Below are 21,390 nucleotides of genomic sequence, written 5' to 3'. Positions count from 1 at the left end.
TTCTTATTTGTTGCAGTTGGAAAAGGTAAATCGACCTTTCAGAGCCCTTCCGACTTTAGTGTGCTCGGGAGCAAGTAGGACCGATATTTCCTCATTAGAAGTGGACGTTCGGGTCATCCCAGGATGAAGACAGATGGTCCCGGGCCACTCCACCTGGTCACTCTTAACCCTCCTATTTGTCTTACTAACCGCCGCGGTATTTATCCTGGCCTTTTTATATTACTTAAAGTCCTCCGTCGGCGAGTGGGGCCCGTGTTTTATCTCAATCCCCCTTGTCAGGATAAAGACCTTAGAGGCGGCCAATTTTTCCAAACTTAATTGTGAATTACTACGAGGTTTTAATATATATCATAAAACGGGACGTTATTGGACATTTGGACTCCTTTTTGCTCTTCTGAACAAAAGAGTTCTTCTTGAAACTGAGTTTTTTGTTTTTAAATATTTTTATAAGACATTGGTTGAGATAAAAAAAGACAGTGTCAAGAGCGGGATTCGAACCTACGACCCTCGGCTAAATACACCGCTGCTCTACCACTTGAGCTATCGTGAATTCGATCCACTCGGACATCAACTTCCCATCGCAACCCCACCTTTCGAATTTTCCCTCCTTTTTGCCATTCGTCAAGGATCAAAGTCACGATAGCTCATGTGGTTAGTGTAGGGGCATATTGAGCCGTGGGTCGTGGTTTCGAATCCCGCTCGGGACACTGACTTTTTTCTCAGCCAATGCCTTATATAAAGATTAATTAATTGAAAAACATTATTCGGTCAATCGGACCACGAACTATAGTGAATTTTTTTAAGTTTTGAATAACAGACTTTTTTAATGTGTTTGGGATCCTTGTTTCTGGTCAGGTAGAGAAAGAAGTAGACTCTGACTACTTGCCAAGCTTTCGGCCTTTAAAAAAACATGATAAATTAATGTTAAAAAAGTATTTTCCAGATACAATTTTAGGTCATAAATTATGTAATAAGTTGAGCCAACTACACACAAAATGTGCATGCAAAAGGAAGTATTTCTAATTTTTCGAATGTGGTGTACAAAATAAACTGTCAAAACTGTGAAGAAACGTATGTTAGCCAAATAAAACAAAGATTGAAAACTAGATTAAACCAACATAAATTAGACACTAATGATAAATCTAGACCAGGGACAGCGTATCAAAGCACTCGCAAGAATATAACCATCAATTTGATTTTGCAGAACCACGAATTCTAGACAGAGAGAATGGCTTAGACAGACAATATTTTAAAGAAATGTTATTTATGCAATATACGTACAGATATTTCTGGTCTCAGTTCGATCTACTCGAGTCTACTGGATTTTCATAAATCCCGCCAAGACACTCCCTCTAACACACATAACCAACTGTAAATGTGTATTATTTTAATTTATATATATAGATAGATAAATATAATTAATGTCGTTGTAATAGTTATTATTTTAAATGTAATTATTGTTAAAAATACCTAGTATAGATAAACAAATGTAAATAGGGAATTGTCTTCTTGATTGTGGAGGCAGTGGATTGGAACTGTGCAAGAATTACCTACTACGAATGACGACTGGAACTGCATTTTGGTGAGACCACTATCCTTGGTCATTCTTTTAAAAATTGGCCTATTTTACTATTGAAATTGTCGGTTTAATCTAGTTTTACATTAATTATAGAAAAAACTGAAAAAAACTTGTTTTAATTTCAACTTAACCAGCCTCATGTACTTCGAGACCTTGTAGTATATATCGTCGGGGTTTTTTCGTCATTCTGTAATGTTAATATGAGAAATAGGATGCTGTAAGTTAAAACAAACCAAAAACATGTAATTATTGAATAACGTAATTTAATATTTATTCAGGCGCTGATGATGGTCTTGTAAAAGCCGAAAGCTTGGCAAGTGACCACATAGTCTACTTCTTTCTCTACCTGACCTGGAACCAAATCCCAAACACGTCGTGGTCGAAATCTTCTTCATCAACATAAGACATTTTTAATGTTTTTAACACAAAACTGCCAAATAAACGTAATAAAATCCCATAAAATTGTAAAATTCCCGTTAAAAAAGCAAAGGATTTCATCATTATCTTCATCTTGCATCTTTTGAACGATTTGTTTTTATTGGTTGAACAAATTGGACGATTCCTACTGTGGTTTTGTGTGATAATTCAGTCAATTAAGAGGACAGTGGTGTCTATTTGTGCCCGGTTGACAGAATTTGGTCGTTGCACGGATGTAGGTGGTAGTAAGAAGGAAGTGGGCAATCATCCCAGCCTCTTATCAGGTCAATTGCTTCGGAGGTGTCTTCCTCAATCTTGTCCCATTATACCTTTCAGGTCTGGTCAGCGTGGTCATTCGCTTCAAGTGAGTCTTCCGTGCTATCACGTCATACGGTCCGGTCGTATAAAGCCGTCGTGTATTAACCATGTTTATTTACTCTCCCGTGATAAAAAAAAATAATAATAATTCGGGAAAAGCTTTTTCGTTGGTAAAAAAAACCGCTAATAGGATTAAGAGGGTTGGCACGACCTGTCTTTGATGACAAGGGGAAAGAGGGTCAGTTTTAATAACACGTCCACAAAGACAGATAGAGGAAAAACTCAGAACCTGGAAGCTAGTTATGAAAGTCCCCCTCTTCCGGGTTTCTTTTTGAAAATTGCGAACCTTGATATGAAGGAGAGGATTGCCGAGGGGGCGTCGCCGAGGCCGAAATTAAAAACGGCAAATAACTCAAAGAGGTAAATGCACGAGCAGGCACGGGCGATGAACAAATGGAAAATAAGCGGATCCTTTAACCGTGGCTCCCCTACCAAAATAGCCCAACTGGATTATCAAGACTTAAAACCGCCCGGGGAATTTATTATAAAGGCGGAATTAGCGGGGATCCTTGTAAAACATGCAAAATTGATTATCTTCCCGGGTCCGGGGTGGGGAAAAAAACGTATCGGTGCCTTTCCCTGATTTTCCTCATTTATTCAAAAAGGCCCATCGGGCCCTTTTAACGCTAATTGCCCCTTTGTCCAAGGTGAAGCCCGTCCCTATGCCCGTCTAACGCGATTGATCGAAACTGTATTTCCAACTTTTCGCTTCGGCCCGCAATCCAGAACTTTGACACTTTTTTGTTCAAAGAAATTCCCACTTCCTTTTCGGCCGAGTTATGCAAAAATTGTGAAATTCTATTAGCGACATCAGTCACTCGAAGGGCTCGCTGAAAATAAAGAAATTCCTTCCATTTTTTCCAATAATAAACAATTGCGTACTTTGTTAGTGTAAATTAAAGCAAAACCAATTCTTCTCTAATTAAAATAAATTAAAGACCGTCCGATCTTTAATAAAATTTAAGGAACGGATGTTCCTGCCTTTAAAAGAACAAAATTTTAGGCTAAATTAAAACGAGCCCTATATCCTTCTAAAGATATAGGGACAAAATTAAATTAATTAAATATTTATTACCACGAAATTGCTTATTTTTTTCATTGGGTGTACCTTTTTCATATTTTCATCTTACGAAGAAGTTATTACTTATAATTCTCTTTCAGAAATACGGCCAGCAAAAACTTAGGGCTGTCTCTCGCCCATGTACTTGTGATAATCGTTTTACAAGTGGTTCTTAAATTACATTTATTAATACTTAAGAACAGTATGACTATATAAAATTTAATAAATGACGTTATTTATTTATCTGTATAAGATTAAAGTGTTATTTGCTTCATTACAAATTTGAGATTTTAGCAAAAACACGGAATGACTCGCTACTGCGAATGCTAAATTTACTGCTTTTTATTGTGTCATAAACCAATTTAGGTTCTTTATGGTAGCAACACAGTTAAGTTAATCGATGAACAAGAGTACGAAGTTCTCCTCAGTGTATTTTAACTATAATATTAATGATTTTTTGGAGATGAGATGGGGTCTGGTGTGACGTAGGTTTTAAAAAAACATTTCCTTTATCGTGCCAACGTTTCGATCTTTATTGAGATCATCTTCAGAGCCTGGGATTTATAAACATCGTTTAGATTAAAAAGAAAAAAAAAGAATTTATATGATGCTAGAAATAAATTAAATTAAATCAAAGTATAATATAAATAATGTATAATCCATTAATCCGTATAATCGAATAAACATCGATTTTAATCAAAAACGTCTATATGTGTAAATTAAAGCAAAACCAATTCTTCTCTAATTAAAATAAATTAAAGATCATCCGATTTAAAAGAACAAAATATTGAATGCGAATTTTTTAAACATCGATGTTTTTCCCATCGATTTATTCTCAAAACCTGGATGGTTTTCAACGTGTATTTTTATTTTTTCAATCATAGTTTTATTTATTTTCCATGTAAATCGGTGACTTTTAACGTGAATTTTCATTTAGAGCGTCAGTATTTTTCATAATTGATTTTTTATAATAAAGCCACATGGATCAAGGTTGCGTCAATGTTTAATCGATTTTTGAAAATCTTGGAAGGATTTCACAAGGGAATTTATTTATTGAAAACGGATTTTTCAACCGTATTTTTATTGAAAACAAAATCGTTTTTGTGGCGTAGATTTTGATTTTATGCAATTAACTGAGGTTTGAAAACATGTATGTTTTCAAAGTATGGTGTAAGAATTCAACAGCTTCTTGGGCGATGGTATTCAACAAAATGAAAATAAAAAAGAATCTGTCATAAATGTTACTATATGCTGAATCGTAGAAATTAAAAAACAAAACAAAAAAACAACGAACTTTTATATAGAAAACAAAAAATAAAAATCGTATAAAAGCAGTTGACTTTTCAACTAATAGTTTTCAATTTTTGGAAACTGATGGTATATAGTAAAACTATCTGGAGAATAATTAAATTAAAATATCATATAATATTTAATAAATTAAAAATAAATTAACAACTATTTATGGACATTGATAACAGGCAGTACGAAGAATTTTGCTGAATTCTTATTACTTATAAGCTAAAATAAGCTAATAACGTTCGTAAGTCCAAGTAGAGCCATAATCTGACGTCTGTTTGTCGATACAGGATCGTCTGTTTAAAGAAAACACTACCCAATTAATTATACACAATTTTTTCGAAATGTAAAATTTGTGTCATTGGCGTGATTCGAACCCACGACTTTCGGGCTAAATACGCTGCTGCGTACTTTATTTATGCGCCACTTGAGATACCACGTAAACAGTTCCGCTGATGTAGTATCGATGATATAAAGTGTTTCTATATGAAACCGCGATTTGCTTACAATTGGAATTAAACGGGGAGTCGAAATGAGGAGTTTTTTTGCAAGGGCGATCGAAGTGGTAGAGCAGCGGCGTATTTAGCCGAAAGTCGTGGGTTCGAATCCCGCCCGTGACACAAATTTTTCATTTCGACAAAAATGTATATAATTAATTGAGTGTTTATATAATTAAGCATATCTAATAAAATAATTAAAAAGTTAGAAAAAAACTAGTTTGAGGGTCAAATATTAAAAATCATCACTATAAAATTACATTGTTGTTGATAACGCGATTTACAAAATTTGGGATATCGCTGGTCTAGTTTTCTTCGAAAAACGTCTTAGAAAAAAGTTTTCTTCTGCCGGCTTTGTATGAGTTTAGGTCATTAGTAAAATCTAGTATATTATGACGTCGTAAAGGAGTTTTTAAATCCTCCCCAAGTGTCTTCAAAAATTCTTCGGTCAACAGTAAAATCGGTCATGAATCTAAATAAGTCGTTTCAGAAGGCGAATGACTTAATTTGCTGTCAGCGAAGCCCCACGAAGTTTATGTTCAACGGGCCCGGTCGGGGCTAATCGTTAACTCTTGACAACGGCCACATTAAATCAAGGGGGTGGAAGAGCATCATATACAAACGTAATGTCATAAGGGCAAAGTGGTGCAAGGTACCCGGTCTAGATAAGCCTAAGGCCCTTTTTCCTGGCTCCGACCCAACATGTTAACAATATTACCGCAAAACTTATTCTTCGCAATCTTCACAAAACTACTCAAGCTTTTTCTACCCCCGTCACACTTATAAACCCCTATTCGAACAAACAGTCCTATGCCCCTCTACACTGTTTATTACCGTCATAACTTCTATTTATATTTGGGTGGTCCTTGGAAAAAAGACGTGGTACTTTTATTTCTCCTAGTGTTTACAGTAACTAATGGCTAATCGTGGGAAAGTATCCTTTTAACTGTGGAAAAATTGTCCTTAGCTAAACCAAATATTTAGACTGGAACGGTCATATTAATGAGAGCCTCTTAAATATTTATTACTCTAAATATTTTTTTAAAGTGCTAGTTTAGTTCCAACTCATCACTTCATTTTCTGTTTACATATTAATGATAGTTTGCGCTTATCTATCACACAGAATACGCAGATAAGTAACAACCATGAGAAAAACAACAAAGTTATTGGAGGGCTTTTGCATAACTAGAACATAGATTAATAAATTTTAGGGTAGTAAATTCTAAATCAGAATTTAAAAACTTATCAACCAGTAAAAAGTGTCAATTTAATTTTAAATCTAAAGAAAAAACTTAAAAATTATTTAAAATAAACAAATAAATTAAAAGTGTCCTAAAATTAGACGCTTTATTTCCACAATAATGGAATAAAGGAACATTCTTAAGCAATAACTAATTTAAAATAGAGTAAATTTATTAAAAATTAATAGTAATCTGACGGGCTAGTAAATCTTTATGGTTTATGGTAAACAATTAGTGAAAAATTGATATATATGAACAATTATCCTGGATTATCTTAGTTGGAAAAGAGATAAAAAGGTATTAAACCTAACGCGATAAAAAATAACCCGTCTTGTTTGAAAATTCTTGTTGCACACATTGCACTGATCAGCAGAAATTGAAATAGTTTATACATTATTGTTAAATTCGCCTTAAAAATGACAACATAAGTTTTACTTTATCTTCTTTTGTGTTACCTGATACCGAATAAAAAAATTAAATTTTTTTATACTGGAGTGGAAATAAATAATTATACTGGAAATAACAGGTAATATTTAATTAATCTTTATGCAAGGTATTGGTTGAAATGAAAAAGTTAGTGTGACGAGCGGGATTCGAACCCACGAACTCCCATCTCAACCTACCTTTCGGCAAAAAGGAGGGAAAATTCGAAAGGTAGGTGGAGATGGGAAGTTGATGTCCCAGTGGATAGAAGTCATGATAGCTCAAGTGGTAGAGCAGCGGCGTATTTAGCCGAAGGTCGCGGGTTCGAAACCCGCTCGTGACACTAGCTTTTTTATTTCTACCAATACCTTACATAAAGATTAATTAATCGAAAGAAGTTATTTGGTCAATCGGACCACGAAATATAATGGATGAAATATGTAATATTGCAGTATTTTATTGGATATATATATATAACGAGATATTTGCTATCGAATTAAATTGCATTTTTAAAAACGACTTTCTTTTAGTTGCAGTTTGTCAGTTGAACTTCATCTTTTGAAAAACAGCTTCATAAACACATTTCTAACTTTTTCCGTAATCCTCGGCCGTGTTATTCTGAATTATTCATTAACGTTCCCGGCCACATCCTGAAATATGGTGGGATTACTCAATCTTAATGGGGCCCGGACTAAGTCCCGATTGATGTACATATTATTCCGCTTGTACCTTCCCTAATTAAGCTTTATTACCCTTCCGCCCGGCCGGGACTTACTCAGCAACCCTTTATAAACATTTCGTCTTATTTGGCGATCTTCATTTTTATTATGATAGGAGTTGACGTTTTATTAAAATCGCTTCATTGTATCTGTGTTGACATCATGTTAAAGTCATTAAACATCCAGCAGGGCATGAAAAGTGAAAATCGTGATTTTCACCAATTAACATACGTGTTTTTGGATGATTTTTCATACCCTATCTTCTAAAATCCTTACTGTCTTTACCTTTTCTTACTTACTCGAATATCCAGCTTTCATTGGCTTCAATTTTTGTAAGGATCAAAATAGTATTTACGAAACCTGATTGTCTTTTCCCACACGACATTTCTTTTGAATTTTTTCATCATAAAAATCTCCTATCACTTGAGCTTTTGTACCTGTTTTTGTGTGTTAACTTTTAACATGCACATTTCGAATCAACACGATCTTATTAATTGTTAATTGTTTCTTTTGTGTTATTCACTTTTAATATTGAATCTGATTCATCAGCATTTGGTCCGCTATTTGGGGCTTTACCTCGGCAAAAATTGAAACTCCACTCTCGACTCTAAAAACTAGACCTAAATATAAAAATTAAACTACTCAAAAAAACAGCACAGCTCAAAACTTTCAAAACAAAACTAACACCTTATCTACAGATCACTCCAACCAAGCTTCCAAAGAATCCAGTCACTCCAGTCCTAAGTATTGGAAAGAAGATATCGACCACTTGAAGTTTCATTTCATCATCAGGGCTTATATTTCCAAAAATATTAGCAAAAATTAACAGTTATTTTATAAACACAAACAAATTGCAATTTTTGGCACAGGTAACTACTTACTATATTGGATTTTTTTTAAATTTATAGTAAAGTGACATACAAGGAAAACAAGAATGATAGCTCTCGATAACTTATACACGATCGAAATCTCTACTGAATAAATTAGACTAATTTTTGAAAATCATTCTGCGCATCACAAGAGTTCTCCTACATGCTAAAGTTCGAAGTCTCCTTTACTTTTCTTCTCACGTCTGAAGAATCTTTATGCAACATGGCAATGTTTTCAAAATCAAAATTGTGCCCGGTGTTGCGGTGTTGTGACAACCCGGTTAACAATTTGGATGGATCATTACAATCATGATTATGTCCATACATTCTGTTGTTTAGCCTTTGCATGCTCTGGCTAATGTATTTGGCGGGCATCCCATACAGGATACTCTATAAATAACTTTTTTCAGTTAATTAATCTTTAGGTAAGGTATTGGTTGAAATAAAAAAGCCAGCATCACGAGCGGGTTTCGAACCCACGACCTTCGGCTAAATACGCCGCTGCTGTAACCACTTGAGCTATCGTGACTTCGATCCACTCGGACACCAACTCCCCACCTCAACCCACCTTTCGAATTTTCCCTCCTTTTTGCCAATTTTCAAATGTCGTGTAATTTACTTAATTAATTATACACAATTTTTTTTCGAAATGAAAAATTTGTGTGACAGGCGGGATTCGAACCCACGACTTTCGGCTCAGTACGCCGATGCTCTACCACTTGAGCTACCGTGACTTCGATCGCCCATGCCACAAACTTGCCACAATGAAAAAAAAGTGTATAATTAATTGAGTATTTATATATTTAATATAAGTTGATAAAATTTAGTATTAATCTAGAATCACACCTGTGAATCGTACACAGTCTCGCTAATCTAGTATAATCGTTAATAAAAAGTGTTTCTATATGAAGCCGCGATTTACTTATAATTATAATAAAATCGGGTAGACGAAATGAGAAGTTTGAGCCATGGGCGATCGAAGTCACGGTAGCTCAAGTGGTAGAGCAACGGCGTATTGAGCCGAAAGTCGTGGGTTCGAATCCCGCCTGTGACACAAATTTTTCATTTCGAAAAAAATTGTGTATAATTAATTGAGTATTTATATATTTAATAGAAGCTGATAAAATTGAGTCGTGTAATTTGTTCGATTCTCGGAGACAAATGAAATGGCCTCGGAGAGCTTTAGTGAATATATACTTCATTTTACTTATTAAATTGATTTCAATAATTAATCTTTATGTAAGGTATTGGTCGAGATAAAAAAGCCAGCGTCACGAGCGGGATTCGAACCCACGACCTTCGGCTAAACACGCAGCTCCTCTACCAATTCGAATCCATTGTGTTTTATGATTATCCTCACTTGTATATTGCTAATATCAGGTACAACTGTTATCCTTCTATAAATCTCAGACATACCTGTTTTTGCAAAGGAATCTTCTCTTGAGGGAGGAATGTTTTGAGATTTTGAGGGAAGATATTTTGATTCATTGGCTTTAAAACCAAAGAATGTAGATAGCCATTGAACTTTAAGATCTTATGCGATCTCTCCTTACCTTCCTCTCAGTACTTTTCGTTAGACAACGAAAGGATTCTAAATATAAGAGTGTTAATTTGTTTGAAAATGTAGACCCTGATTGATGACCTTGCCAAAGTTGGAATTTTGTTTTTATTCTACCCCTTGGCCATAGTTCTAAGTATTCTGAACCATTGCTCAAGGTCCCTACTTCGAATCCAGCCTTACTATCCACACACACCTATGATTTAGCCTCGAAACCGAATCATGTGTCCAAAAAACCCTTTACCCTCAACCCCCCAGTTCACACCTTTCACCTCGAGCCCTTCTAGACTTTCCTCCGCAAAGCCTAAACCCCAATGGACCCGCGATTTCCTAGGGAAATTAATAGTGTTGTGATAGTAGTGTAATTGCTTTGATTATTCTTTCTTATAATCCTGCAATATAAAATTTGTAAAGACAATAAAATTGCTTGTAGCTCGTCTAGTACTGTATTAATACAATAATAAAAAAAGTTTGTAACAAAACTCCACTTCCTTACTAAATTTCGACTGCGATGTATACGATCTTGTTATTCTATTCCTTATTATGATTGTCCAAAAGGAACATTATCTCGTTTATTTGTAACTATAATAACGCCGTTATCATGACAGAGGCATATTTAGGAAGAAAGTTTGTACTAGATAATATGATGCTGGTAGTCGATGTCATCAGACCATCAGGGGAAATGATCTCGCCAGTAAACAAAATTAAAATTTAAGTCAAAAATAACAAGGTGAAATGGGAAAGAAGTGAGACAGTAATAAATTTTCTAGCCGTTGTGGATTTTGAGAGCTTATTCAAAAGGGTCGGTCACATGTTGATCTAATCCCTTAGTTATTAATAAAGCAGATGGTGACCCATAGCGTCCATATATCCTACAGACTCGGGCATCACAAACTGGGCACAAATCATTTGGAAAATTATATTAATGCCTTCGGACAAATCCCAGCTCCGGGCAATAGTTGAAATTAGTTCTAATCCGTCCTCCCCGCGTAGATTCACACGTGATTGAAATTGTTAAATAGCTGGATATTAGAAAATGATGGAACTCTCCTATTAAGCTATTATCCATACTGTCCCTCCTATTTAAAATATCTGGGACGAGTAGACGAAGAAGCCATTTCAAATATATATATATANTTTTTTTAAAGACAAAATACAAAATTGTTTATCTTACATAAAAACAAAGTTTATTATTACATCTAATTTCTACAATCAAAAAATTCACTGATGACCAACTAACAAAATATATTTTTCCCAGTTGTTTATTAGCGGTGCTCACATGATCTCAGGACACATTGCAGCCGCTTATAATTACAAATAGGATTATTAATTATTCACATCTTTTTATTTTGCCATCATTTTTTCTTCGTAGATAATTATTTGTTTTCGTATTGCAGGTTGAATTAAAGAAAGTGTAAATTTATAAATCCTTGGAGAGAGCTAGTGAAGAGAATGAAAGAGGGTTAGGGAAAAAAAGAGAGGAATAAAGTCGGAGAGATGGTAGGAGGGAGAGAGTGATGGGAAAAAGAGAATAAAAAAAAGAAATAGAAACGCTAATGGGAGGAAAAGCAGAGAGGGGAATGAAGAGAGAGAGAATAAACGAAAAGATGGAAAGATAGGGAGAGAGAGAGAGAGAGAGAGAAGGAATTTAATTAAAGTGGAAAGAGAACAAAGGAGAAGAGTGCAAGAGAAGAGAAAAAGCGTGGTAGTGAGGTAAAAGTATAATAGAAATAGATAGATAGTGGAGGGAGAGAGTGAATGAGAGAGAAAAAAGGTTCAATTGAAATGGAAAGAAAGCAGAGAAGAGTAGCGAAGAAATTTAGAAAGAAAGAGATGGACTGAATGAGAGAGAATAGAAAGAAAAAGAGGGAGCGAAAGGGTGAGAAAGAGAGGGTGAGATTGATTAATACTTTTATTTAATCAAGCAAAGTTAAGTCTCTAAGACTGTAGGATAGAGAGAGAGAGAGAGAGAGAGAGAGAGAGAGAGAGAGAGAGAGAGAGAGAGAGAGAGAGAGAGAGAAGAATTGAAATGGAACGAGTGCAAAAGAAGCGAAAAAAGCAGAGAAGAGTAGAGAAGAAATTTAGGGAGAAAGAAACGGAGTGAATGAGAAATAATAGAAAGAGAAGGGAGAGAGAGAGAGAGATTGAGAGGGAGTGGGTGAGAATGAGAGAAAGGGAGGGATTGATTGATAGTTTTACTTCATCACGCAAAGTTAGTGATCTTAGACTAAAGGAGAGACAGTTTGATTGATTGATTGATATCACTTTATTTACATAATCCCTCAAGATTTGGTCTCGAAGACCACTCTTACATCTAAAGAGAAAGAGAGTCTCTATCTAGAGAGAGAAAGAGAGAGAGAGAGAAAAACAGAAAGAGACAATGAGAGAGCACGTATAATTTGTTAGATTTATGTTTGTTTTATGTTTTTACCAGCTTAAAGCACGACCCTCCACAGGTCCACAGACACATGTTTGTGTTTTTAGTTTTGTTGTTATTTTAACTGTAAGAATTTATAATAGAAAACATATTCTACTCAATAATCTGCATTGGTAGTTACAGTAAATATTATTATTCAGATTGCCTTGTACGCAATTTTTTTTTTTCAAATATGGGGAATTTTTATGAAATTGAAATAAAAAAGCGTTTTGCAAGATTTTATTGGTAGAAAGAGATATTTTGTCGATTTGATTAATGACATGCTTTTGCCGAGGGGGTGGAAGCTCTTAACAAACCCCCCTCGGGAGGGATGGAAAGAGGCGGAAGTGACCGTATTAATCTTCCCCCGTGAAAATCCCTGGCTGGGAAACGACAGTCCCGGATTCGGAAGCGGCTGCACGGCCGAGCCGGGGAGCGGAGTTCATTAAGGCAGAGGTATCACTTAAGAAGGGTGGAAAAATCTACTCCAGTGACAAATTCACGGTGAATGGCCTCAAGTGGTCTTTCACGAGGAGCCGGGGGTGGATGATCCCAAAAATGCCTCCGGCTCTATAGAGGGGCGAGGTAATGTCTCGGCGTAAAAAGCGTTCTTGGTGGTGTAACATGCAAATCAGAAAGGGTGAGCTCGGGGAGCGACCACCTCTGATACTCTCTAGACCTCCTGCTAGTCCTTAATATACAACCACTTCTTTCTTAATCACCTACCGACGCCCCTTCGCCAGTGACGACACTCGTTTCGCCTTAAACGTAATCATACTATTCGAGTTCCATTACACAACGGCAAATATGCTGATGTGATGGGATATCGGCAAGTCGAAAATAAACCTTTCGTGACATCCGTTTAGCAAACGTTCATTTCACTGTTGGTACTCTTGTTTCTGGTTTAACACAGGCGTTCACTAATCTTCGAGCTGCGTTCTTTCCACTAATGGATCAATTTTTGACAATTGTTACTTTATCTCCCATTCTCTTTCTTTAACTTCTTGTTTTTAACCTTGCTTCCAAACTCATTCATTATATCGGATGATGATGATGAATCTGGTACTAAGAACTAGGCTTATACTTTCCTAGTACCTATTTGCTGCAAATCTTCCCTGGGTTTTCTTTGTATTCCAGGTTGTCTTCATTGTTCCGTTGCTTCGCATTTGAAGAGGTGAGAGTGGTACGTCATCGACTGTCAAAAATGTTATGGGTTGCTTTCTTCATCCTTATACAAAACTTCCATATTGGGTCTTCATTGAATATTCCCATGTTGTGCTTTCTCAGATGCCAGTAACAAGTAAATCACTTGTCACCTATCACCCTTCCAGGTTTACTGCAGTTGGAGAGCGCCAGATTCAGAGCAGTCGCTTAACTGGTCACTGGCATCTGAGAATACATCTACATATCTGATAATGTTTGCAGATTATGTAATGAGGAGGACGAAATAGCCACCGTATCATAGCATACCTATGGAATGAAATTGTAGCAGCGACAGTCAGTGACCTAATATTTCTTATGAGAAGGATTGAGTTTATTGAAATGAACTAGGGTACTACGAAGGTAAAATAAGCATGAACCCTGCAGTGCTTGAGGAGCCAAACTCCGCAATCTTCATCACCATCACCACTTCTAACTTTAGCAATTTTTAACTGTAGCATTGGGTTTGCCAGTTTGGTGCTTGGTGTTTTAGCAGAAGTTTACGATGTCTAGCACCTCTTGAGTTTATCCACTTCTTTTATTTTGTTTTTGGAGCCATACTGTGTTCGAAGATTCTACATTTGTTTGTGTTATCCTAATTGTAGTAGTTTCAGGCTATATGGCTTTGCAGATATTCCCCTGGCCGGTGGGTGTGCCTTTCCTTTCCCCAAAATTCCTTTGGTACCCAAGGTGTCGTCCGGTTCACATCGTTTAGTCAACCTGCTTATCAACTTCGTTATAAGTTTGGTATATATGCCTCTGCTTACATGTATTATCACTTATTCTGCGTTGATCTGTATAATTTACAAATAATTATCTATTTACTTATTCTTTGCTTCCTTCGCAGTTTAACTTAACTGTATCAAACTAACTGTATTAAACTTCTTCACTTCAATTCTTTTTAATTCCTCATTTTCTCTTACATTTATAACCTTTTTTTTTGGCAATATGGAATTTATAACCTTATACACAGTCTTTTCTATTTGTGGTCTTTTCTCCCCTCTTCCTCTCACTCACTCACTCACTCACTCCCTCCCTCTCTCTCTCACTCTCTCTCTCGCTCTCTCGCTCTCTTTCTCTTTCTCTATCTATCTATATTTCTATCTATCTATCCACCCTCCCCTTTATATACCTGTCCCTCAGAGATTTGTCTGTTGTTTTGTGTACTAACTTTGTTACATTGTGTATTTTTCTTTCTTACTTTTTCTGGATGTACCCTGGGGAAAAGAAGGCGAAATTTTGTTCGAAAGACCGAATTTTCTTACAGAGTCTCTCTCTCTCTCTCTCTCTCTCTCTCTCTCTCTCTCTCTCTCTTTCTCTTTCTCTTTCTTTCTTTCTCCCGAAATGTTCCTTTCTCAATAAAATATACCTATTTTACCATTAGAACCTCTACAAAATAATAGAAATTTTTGTGAAAATGAATCATTTTGTACATTCGTAATACTTCATCAAAAGTGTTAAAATGACTAATTTTCTTAATTTTAAAACTTATAAGAAATAGTAGCTAACTTCATTCTTATGATTCAGAGATGACATATTCTTGTCGTCAGTATCTATTTAGTTCACTGCCGAACAAGCCAGTTTCATTATTATTTAAACCAAATCAACCGAAATTTACAAAAAGTCAAAATATTTCGGTTAATGTATACACGTTCTTCTGTGTCAATTTAGGCTAAAGAACCGAACGGCATTTAGCAAATTATGAAATAAATTCGTTTTAACTGTTATCATGAGAAGACTAAAGGTGATATTTGAAAGTAACAGTCGGCCCATTTAACAAACCAACTAATTTGGCGAGGGCCGGCTTCGCGTGCGGTCTCTTGGCGTTCTTTCTCAAACGGTTATTAATTACTGTGACGGTGTGAACCACCCGAGTTATTAATGATTGGTTCTGGCACTAATAGACCTCTATTTTTAAAGACGGAACCGACGGCCCGTTAACTAGGAGCAGATCCTTTTTGACGTTTACCACTATTACCCCTGTCTCTTGAATAATCACTGTTCCAGCGTCAATCTCCTGTCACTCCACCTTGATTTTAACGAAGTCGCCCGAGAATTTTTCTCCCTGGGCTTATTCCAGTCGTAAAACGTTCAAAATTAAAGAAACAGTTGCTGTTACATCCGATTTTTTTAAATGCTTTTTTTTTACCGACTATGGGATTTTACATGGGGTCTCAGATTTAAGGTCATTCATCCTGAGGTGGTTTACAACGGTAGCAGTGTGCTGAGCTGCTTGTGACTCCTCGGTTTAACATGAATAGGAGCAGTGTTCTCCGGGTTTAGTACCGTGTCAAGGAACTAAATAGTCCACGGCGCCTCAAATCTTAACTAGGCTCATAACTCTCCCAGAGGTGCTTTAGATCCGAGTCACGGCGAGTAAACCACCACAAAGACTGAAAATCCCTTTGAAGACTGCTTAATTTTAAAGTCGAAGGAAAATAACTTCTTAAAGTTCTAAGCGATTTATGACTTAATTCGTTTACAAATATTTTTTCCCTACTGAAATGTGTATACATAAGTTTTAACTCGAAAAATAGTACATAAATTGTGAATAAACTCTGACCTCACCTGGTTTTTTAATTATCTACTAAAATTATAAAATGAAACATTCTAAAAGAAAAAAATGACAGTCTCCTATTAAACATAAACCAAAATAATAGAACAATAGTAATAAATAATTTTATTTGGAAGAATGTACATTACATATAAATTTACAACAAAAAATAATATTTTGCTACATCCCTGCCTGTTGTCCAAAAGGAAAGCTTGTACTAGACAGAGAAATAAACGGAATATATCGTTACAAAAACATAATGAAAACCAGAAATACACAAACGTAATACAGAATAAACTGCAGCATGAAAAAAAACGAACATCCAAATTAAATCTTGGCTTTAAAATATCTTAACTACAATTTAAAATTTTTGAAATGATAAATTTTTTGCCTACTTTGTAGTGTTTGAAATTTTGAATAATGATCCTTTCTTAATACAAAAAAACGAAGTGCTATATTTAATGAAAAATTATAATATTGCGTAGTTTTTACATTGTAAAAATGTGAGTTAGTCTATTAATTGTGTAGTCACTGATGTAACTAGTTAAAAGATTATTTATATATATATATATATACAAACATGAACATTTAAGAAAGGTTTGGGCTATCTGACATGATAGCTATATTCTTGTTTTTGTATCCTCTATTGGAATTGGATACATCTTTCAATTGCGTGAATCTCAGCTTGGAAGATACTGGTGTGTTTTCCCATGGGTTCTGAGTATTTGGTTCCGGGTCCAAATACTCCTGCCCCCGTACCTTCTTGTGTTCTAGATCCATCTATGTACCAAAGGATGGTGCCATTTTTGAGGGAGTTATTTCTCTTTCTTTCCCATTCCTTTTTGGTGTTCAGATGTATTCGGAATTTTTGGTTAAATTCAAACCTCTGTTCATGTCATTTCTTGGAGCCATGAGTGATGGATGGTTTTTCCACAGTTTGTTTCTGTCTCTCCATTTCAGTTTTATTCCTGTTGGACGTTTTTCTAATGAAGTTGATTATGGTTTTCTGTGCTGTCCTTTCTACCATGTGATGTAGGGGGATNGAGAGAGGGAGAAAGAGAGAGAGAGAGAGTGAGAGTGAGAGTGAGAGGACCAAGTTAGGATATCGTGTATTTTTTTCTTAATTACATTATTTTCGATTGAAAAATGCATATATTAGATTATTGTGCATGTGCCTGTCCTCCAAGCAATAGTTGCTTATTTGGCAGCAGATTGTATTGGGACTAGCGTCGCATTGCTTAAAACATTTAATGGTTGCATCTCTGATGCAGTCAAGCACTATCAACATGTCTGTCGCATTGTGCAGTTCCGATATGCGTACTTTATCGGGGCGAGGTGTCAAAAGCCTGAGAAACTTGTTTTGCACAACCTGCAGCCTGGCTAAACAGATATCACATAGATATAAAATATACACAACCTATTATGGCAGAAAAACCAAAATTTTCTTTATCCAGGCAGCTTCACTGTGAATATTTTGGGATATAACAGTGTTTTTAAGCCATTACTTCAAATACAAACTAAAAGAAAAAAAAACTGTTCGAGTCTGAGTAACGAGGTGGCACCGAGTATTTACTTCCACATTCATTTTAGCCCTGGCCTAAGCCGTGTATAACAAGGAGGTCGTAAATGGTAGCGGTTTCCTCTTCCATTTGTCCGTTGAAGTAAGAATGATAAATTCTAATTGCTAGCCGGACGAAGAGTATATTAAGGGGAAAGGTGATTTTTCACTTTCCTCCCCGAGGTACATTAGAATATTGGAATAGAAGAGAAGGGTGATCGGGGTCAACATCTGACAAATTGCTTTACGAGCTGCCGGTCAGTCACGAAGGAGGAGGAAACCTAAGGAGGAGAAAAAACAAAAAGCGCCGCCCGAGTTCAATCTGGAAATAATCTACTTTCCGGAATTGATGCCCGGGCTAAATTTATTTATAAGGAAATTAATCTTGAATCGGTCTTTCGAACAGAAGATTTGTCTTCGTTTCCCCAGGGAACAATCAGATCAATAACAATGTAAAATAAGGTAAAAAGTATATTATAAACAATGTGAGACAAAGATTATACAGAAGAGAAAAGCGCAAGTTGTAAAGAAAACCTGTTCCACCAAAGGGAGAAAAAGGATGACATACGTAATGCACGAGCGAAAGATATTTATTTACAGGCGTTACAGTCTTACAGGTGTGGGAAGGTAGTAAGTAATTCAGTGGTGAGTGTTAGATAGATAGACAGAGAGTAGTGTTTCTTTTTGATGTTACAAATTTTTGAACATGCTGATTGATCATCAGAACTATCTCGCTAGTAGGGTAGGACAGATAGTTTTATGTAATCCTTAGAGTGATTGAGAGAGAGAAATAAGGTAGAGAGAGAGATTGATAATTTCTGTTGATGTTGCAATTTTTTAAACATTCTGATTGATCTTCGCTGATCGTCAGATTCTCATGCTGCTAGTGTAGATCAGATTGTTTCCTGCAGACCTTGATAGAGAGAAATAAAGTAGAGAGAGAGAGAGAGAGAGAGAGAGAGAGAGAGAGATTGTTAATTTTTGTTGATGTTGCAATTTTTTGAACATGCTGATTGTTCTTGTCTGATCATCAGATTATCTGGCTGCTAGTGTAGGTCTGATTGTTTCCTGTTGACCAAGATAAAAAGAGAAGAGAGAGAGAGAGAGTCAGAGTCAGATTGTGAATTTTTGTTGATGTTGCAATTTTTTAAACATACTGATTGATGATCAGAACTATTTTGCTAGTAGTGTAGGTCGGATAGTTTTATGTAGTCCTTACAGTGATTGAGAGAGAAAGAGAGAAATGGAGAGAGAGTGAGTGTGTGAGAGAGAAATAAGGTAGAGAGAGATTGTTAATTTTTGTTGATGTTGCAATTTTTTGAACATGCTGATTGATCTTAGCTGATCATCAGATTTTCATGCTGCCAGTGTAGGTCAGATTGTTTCCTGTTGACCGAGAGAGAGAGAGAGAGAGAGAGAGAGAGAGACCGACAGACGTACTGACGTAACATAAAGTGATATAGGATCAGATTGTGAAATTTTGTTGACTTTGCAAATTTTTGAACGTTCTGATTGATCTTCCTTTTCATCAGAATCATTCTTGCTAGAAATGTAGGCCAGCTTTCTGCAGACTTACTTTTTCGTGGATACCTCATGTAAAAATAGTGTTTCGAAAGGTTGTGTGGTGTTTAATGACCGTTAGTTATTTATTATTCGGAGATCGTGAGATGTTGTCTGGTTTTTTAGTTTTTAGTAGTTTTAACAACCTCGAATCGTCCATATTTCCTTTTTTTATTGGAATGTTTTTGTGAAAGTATGTATAAGCATTACAAGAATTTATTGAAACTAAACATATCGAGATTTTTAAGATTGAGAACATAGTCTTACGTTAGCTTTCTTACATAGAAAGAAGAAACTTACATTGGCAGGTTTGGAGCCCTTTGACTTCTCATAAATTTGTAGTCCATAAGTTTATATTGCTGGTTTTGATCGGTTTTCTAATAATTATTTAATTACTTTGCATTTGCACGTTGTGTATTGTGTGTGCCCTTAGTTAATTGGTGGTCTAGGTAGGTTCTTCTAGAAGTCTAGGTTTACTTTTTTATGAGGCTGGACTTGGGCTAGATTGTTATTTTACTTTCATCTGATACTCCATAAAGCTTTAAACAGTTTTTTTAATTATCTCGAGAGAAAAAGAGTTCGCAGTTCTCACGGTATGGAGGGATGGGGTTGGCGTTTATACAGTCGTCGGCGGGAACGAGCAGTTCATGAGTATGACAGAGGACGTCATCAAAGCTTCATCAGATTACAGTCGTCAGGCCCTCTCCACCTCCTTTCATCACGGATTATGCTCGAAACATAACAGTTACCCCATCCGCCTCGCCCCAAGACACAATTGCTCCCGGGCTAATTCCGAATAGTAATCAAGCCGAAACACCGGCGGACTACAATCTCGCGTCTTACATCACGTAATGCCGAATTAATTCCGTGAATCTCACATAAGAAAGCTCCCGTTAAAAGATATTGCCAAAGAGCATTCCATTGAACACAATTTATCTTTTATGCCGTCCTTTTACGGTTCGTTTTATGCTTTGCTTTACTGCTCCTAGGCTCACGCATATTAACTCGAATCAGCGAGTGAATTGAATCTGAACTCGGTGGCGATGGCTTATTTCAATTGAACGCAATTTCATTTTGAACAAATCCTGCAAAACCCATTATCTTCTTGTCAAAGAAAACAGATCCTCAGAACGCATATGATGCAAATTACATTTCCATCACGAAAATACGATTTTGATGGTCCAGGGGAAAAAACAGGATCTGTAGTTTCCGTTTTCCCACCCTCTCTAGTTTGGTCTTTCAATGCGATCTTCAAAGCTAGTTTATTGTTTGAAGGTGGCTAAAAGCTACATCTGAAATACCAAACCAGTGAGGATGGTCAGACCAAACTGCTGGTACATCGTCCCGCAGACACCAATGAAGAATCTTACAATATAACATTACTAGGTTGCATATAAAATTGATGATTTTGCATATTTGATGCCCTATGCTGTCTGACACAGCGAGAATGGACGGACCAGGTACAAATTTGTAACACTTGTGGCTTCATGCTGTACTGGCTTTGGGTCACTTATTGGTCGTGCTCGCAGATTTGTTGAACTAACAGTTTGTTGTTATTAATTGCTGTTCTAAATTCAATACGGTTTTATTAATTTTTTTATATTTATTTTACGTCTGTGGTACTAATAATAATTCAAAATTCGATTCACAACGTATCTTGTTTTTCCATTTAAGATTTTTCAAATTTATTTTTTTTAACTTAACCTATTTTGGGGCTAAATAGGTTCTCATGTTTTACACTATAGATGCTTTTTAACAGAAAACACGTAATTTTTCGGTTATAATTATGGCTTGTATTATTATATGGACATGATTCGCCATAAATTAAATGGAAATCACCGATATCGCCATTTCCAAAAGTTACGATGATTTTTTCTCCTGAGCAATAAATTTATACTGTATGGGGAACTTTACATAATAAAAAAAATTTTTTTGTACTATTCACAAAACGATGACAAATAGTATAATAAAACTACTTCATAAAACCTAATGAACTTTTAAGAAACTAGTGAAAAACTCTTGTGGATGCCAGATTGTCATAAAATTAAAAGGCTGAAACGGCCCG

At 35.8% G+C, this 21,390-nt stretch overlaps 1 protein-coding gene and 1 non-coding gene across 6 annotated transcripts in view; one reads left to right on the top strand and one right to left on the bottom strand.

Annotated features, from left to right (window-relative positions):
- Nucleotides 1-21,390, top strand: part of LOC106669929 (zinc finger protein 1-like) — a 565,181-nt gene that overhangs the window by 362,566 nt on the left and 181,225 nt on the right. The gene's annotated exons all lie outside the window — the stretch shown is intronic.
- On the bottom strand, nt 9,141-9,213 carry Trnas-acu. Its single transcript has one exon. It is a non-coding gene; the product is annotated as a tRNA-Ser (tRNA).

The sequence above is a fragment of the Cimex lectularius genome, unplaced genomic scaffold, assembly GCF_000648675.2.
Source record: "Cimex lectularius strain Harlan isolate CLEC.00 unplaced genomic scaffold, Clec_2.1 scaffold20, whole genome shotgun sequence".
In the NCBI taxonomy this organism is placed as follows: Eukaryota; Metazoa; Arthropoda; class Insecta; order Hemiptera; family Cimicidae; genus Cimex; species Cimex lectularius.
This window is presented reverse-complemented; position numbering and strand designations above follow the sequence as displayed.